A 6,000-nucleotide genomic window follows, 5' to 3' on the forward strand; every position below is an offset into this window, starting at 1 on the left:
CCAAGTAAAACAGACACACACTGACACCCAGTAACAAAGACACACACTTACACCAAGCAACAAAGACATACACTGACACCCAATAACAAAGACACACACTTACACCAAGTAACAAAGACATACACTGACACCAAGTAACACAGACACACACCGACACCTAGTAACACAGACACACAGTGACCCCCTGTAACACAAAAAAACATGCTGACACCCAGTAACACAGACACACACTGACACCCAGTAAAAAAGACATACACTGACACCCAGGAACAAAGACACACAGTGACACCAAGTAACGAAGACACACACTTACACCAAGTAACAAAGACATACACTGACACCAAGTAACAAAGACGCACACTTACACCAAGTAACAAAGACACACACTTACTCCAAGTAACACAGACATACACTGACACCAAGTAACAAAGACAGACAATTGCACCAAGTAACAAAGACATACACTTACACCAAGTATTTTGACATACACTGACACCAAGTAACAAAGACATTCACTGATACCCAGTAACACAGACACACACTTACACCCAGTAACACAGATACACACACTTACACCAAGCAACAGAGACATACACTGACACCCAGTAACACAGACACACACGGACACCAAGTAACAAAGACACACAATTACACCAAGTAACACAGACACACACTGACACCCAGTAACACAGACACACACTTACACCAAGTAACACAGACATACACTGACATCAAGTAACAAAGACATACACTGACACCCAGTAACACACACTGATACACAGTAACAAAGACATACAGTGACACCCAGGAACACAGACACACACTGACACCAAGTAACAAAGACATACACTGACACCAAGTAAAAAAGACACACACTTACACCAAGTAACAAAGACACACACTTACACCAAGTAACTCAGACATACACTGACACCAAGTAACAAAGACAGACAATTGCACCAAGTAACAAAGACATACACTTACACCATGTATTTTGACATCCACTGACACCAAGTAACAAAGACATACACTGATACCCAGTAACACAGACACACACTTCCACCAAGTAACAAAGACGTACACTGACACCCAGTAACAAAGACATGCACTGACACCCAGTAACACAGACACACACTTACACCACGTAACAAAGACATACACTGACACCCAGTAACATAGAAACACACGGACACCATGTAACAAAGACACACACTTACACCAAGTAACACAGACACACACTGGCACCCAGTAACAAAGACATACACTGATACCAAGTATAAAAAAACATACACTGATACCCAGTAACTCAGACACACACTGACACCAAGTAACAAAGACAGACACTGACACCAAGTAACAAAGACTTACACTTACACCACGTAACCAAGACCGGCAATTACACCAAGTAACAAAGACATGCACTTACACCAAGTATTTTGACATACACTGACACCAAGTCACAAAGACATACACTGTCACCCAGTAACAAAGACATACACAGATACCAAGGCACAAAGACATACACTGATACCCAGTAACACAGACACACACTGACACCAAGTAACAAAGACATACACTGATACCAAGTAACAAAGACTTACACTTACACCAAGTAACAAAGACATACACTGACACCAAGTCACAAAGACATACACTGATACTCAGTAACACAGACACACACTTGAACCAAGTAACGCAGACATACACTGACACCCAGTAACACAGACACACACTTACACCAAGTAACAAAGACATACACTGACACCCAGTTACAAAGACATACACTGACACCCAGTGACACAGACACACACGGACACCAAGTAACAAAGACACAGACTTACACCAAGTAACACAGACACACACGGCAACCAAGTAACAACGACACACATTTACACCAAGTAACACAGACACACACTGACACCCAGTAACACACACTGATACACAGTGACAAAGACATACACTTACACCCAGGAACAAAGACAAACAGTGACACCAAGTAACAAAGACACACACTTACACCAAGTAACAAAGACATACACTGACACCAAGTAACAAAGACACACACTTACACCAAGTAACAAAGACACACACGTACACCAAGTAACACAGACATACACTGACACCAAGTAACAAAGACAGACAATTGCACCAAGTAACAAAGACATACACTTACACCAAGTATTTTGACATACACTGACACCAAGTAACAAAGACATTCACTGATAAACAGTAACAAAGACATACACTGACACCCAGAACACAGACACACACTTACACCACGTAACAAAGACATACACTGACACCCAGTAACACAGACACACACGGACACCAAGTTTCAAAGACACACACTTACACCAAGCAACAAAGACATACACTGACACCCAGTAACAAAGACACACACTTACACCAAGTAACAAAGACATACACTGACACCCAGTAACAAAGACATACACTGACACCCAGTAACACAGACACACACCAACACCAAGTAACACAGACACACAGTGACACCCTGTAACACAAACAAACATACTGACACCCAGTAACACCGACACACACTGACACCCAGTAACAAAGACATACACTGACACCCAGGAACAAAGACACACAGTGACACCAAGTAACAAAGACACACACTTACACCAAGTATCAAAGACATACACTGACACCAAGTAACAAAGACACACACTTACACCAAGTAACAAAGACACACACTTACACCAAGTAACACAGACATACACTGACACCAAGTAACAAAGACAGACTATTGCACCAAGTAACAAAGACATACACTTACACCAAGTATTTTGACATCCGCTGACACCAAGTAACAAAGACATTCACTGATACCCAGTAACACAGACACGCACTTACACTCAGTAACACAGATACACACACTTACACCAAGCAACAGAGACATACACTGACACCCAGTAACACAGACACACACGGACACCAAGTAACAAAGACACACAATTACACCAAGTAACACAGACACACACTGACACCCAGTAACACAGACACACACTTGCACCAAGTAACACAGACATACACTGACACCAAGTAACAAAGACATACACTGACACCCAGTAACACACACTGATACACAGTAACAAAGACATACACTGACACCCAGGAACACAGACACACACTGACACCAAGTAACAAAGACATATACTGACACCAAGTAACAAAGACACACACTTACACCAAGTAACAAAGACACACACTTACACCAAGTAACACAGACATACACTGACACCAAGTAACAAAGACAGACAATTGCACCAAGTAACAATGAAATACACTTACACCATGTATTTTGACATACACTGACACCAAGTAACAAAGACATACACTGATACCCAGTAACACAGACACACACTTACACCAAGTAACAAAGACATACACTGACACCCAGTAACAAAGACATACACTGACACCCAGTAACACAGACACACACATACAACACGTAACAAAGACATACACTGACACCCAGTAACATAGAAACACAGGGACACCAAGTAACAAAGACACACACTTACACCAAGTAACACAGACACACACTGACACCCAGTAACAAAGACATACACTGATACCAAGTCACAAAGACATACACTGATACCCAGTAACACAGACACACACTGACACCAAGTAACAAAGACAGACACTGACACCAAGTAACAAAGACTTACACTTACACCACGTAACCAAGACAGGCAATTACACCAAGTAACAAAGACATGCACTTACACCAAGTATTTTGACATGCACTGACACCAAGTCACAAAGACATACACTGTCACCCAGAAACAAAGACATACACTGACACCAAGTAACAAAGACATACACTGACACCCAGTAACACAGACACACACTTAAAGCAAGTAACAAAGACATACACTGACACCCAGTTACAAAGACATACACTGACACTCAGTAACACAGACACACACGGACACCAAGTAACAAAGACACAGACTTACACCAAGTAACACAGACACACACGGACACCAAGTAATAACGACACACATTTACACCAGGTAACACAGACACACACTGACACCCAGTAACACACACTGATACACAGCAACAAAGACATACACTGTCACCCAGGAACAAAGACACACAGTGACACCAAGTAACAAAGACACACACTTACACCAGGTAACAAAGACATACACTTACACCATGTATTTTGACATACACTGACACCAAGTAACAAAGACATACACTGATACCCAGTAACACAGACACACACTTACACCAAGTAACAAAGACATACACTGACACCCAGTTACAAAGACATACACTGACACCCAGTAACACAGACACACACTTACACCACGTAACAAAGACATACACTGACACCCAGTAACATAGAAACACAAGGACACCAAGTAACAAAGACACACACTTACACCAAGTAACACAGACACACACTGACACCCAGTAACAAAGACATACACTGATACCAAGTCACAAAGACATACACTGATACCCAGTAACACAGACATACACTGACACCAAGTAACAAAGACATACACTGACACCAAGTAACAAAGACTTACACTTACACCACGTAACAGACAGACAATTACAGCAAGTAACAAAGACATAAACTTACACCAAGTATTTTGACATAGACTGACACCAAGTCACAAAGACATACATGGACACCAAGTGACAAAGACATACACTGATACCCAGTAACACAGACACACACACACCAAGTAACAAAGTCATACACTGACACCAAGTAACAAAGACATACACAGACACCAAGTCACAAAGACATAAACTGATACTCAGTAACACAGACACACACTTGAACCAAGTAACGCAGACATACACTGACACCCAGTAACACAGACACACACTTACACCAAGTAACAAAGACATACACTGACACCCAGTAACACAGACACACACGGACACCAAGTAACAAAAACACACACTTACACCAAGTAACACAGACACACACTGACACCCAGTAACACACACTGATACACAGTAACAAAGACATAAACTGACACGCAGGAACAAAGACACACAGTGACACCAAGTAACAACGACACACACTTACAGCAAGTAAAAAAGACATAGTCTGACACCAAGTAACAAAGACACAAACTGACACCAAGTAACAAAGACACACACTTACACCAAGTAACACAGATATACACTGACACCAAGTAACAAAGACAGACAATTGCACCAAGTAACAAAGACATTCACTGATACCCAGTAACACAGACACACACTTACACCCAGTAACACAGATACACACACTTACACCAAGCAACAGAGACATACACTGACACCCAGTAACACAGACACACACGGACACCAAGTAACAAAGACACACACTTACACCAAGTAACACAGACACACACTGACACCCAGTAACACAGACACACACTTACACCAAGTAACACAGATATACACTGACACCAAGTAACAAAGACATACACTGACACCCAGTAACACACACTGATACACAGTAACAAAGACATACACTGACACCCTTTAACACAGACACACACTTACACCAAGTAACACAGACATACACTGACACCAAGTAACAAAGACATACACTGACACCCAGTAACACACACTGATACACAGTAACAAAGACATACACTGACACCCAGGAACACAGACACACACTGACAACAAGTCACAAAGACATACACTGACACCAAGTAACAAAGACACACACTTACACCAAGTAACAAAGACACACACTTACACCAAGTAAGACAGACATACACTGACACCAAGTAAAAAAGACATGCACTGATACCCAGTAACACAGACACACACTTACAACAGGTAACAAAGACATATACTGACACAGAGTAACAAAGACATACACTGACACCCAGTAACACAGACACACACTTACACCACGTAACAAAGACATACACTGACACCCAGTAACACAGACACACACGGACACCAAGTAACAAATACAAACACTTACACCAAGTAAAACAG

Source organism: Heterodontus francisci, unplaced genomic scaffold (assembly GCF_036365525.1).
Source record: "Heterodontus francisci isolate sHetFra1 unplaced genomic scaffold, sHetFra1.hap1 HAP1_SCAFFOLD_198, whole genome shotgun sequence".
NCBI classification, from domain to species: Eukaryota; Metazoa; Chordata; class Chondrichthyes; order Heterodontiformes; family Heterodontidae; genus Heterodontus; species Heterodontus francisci.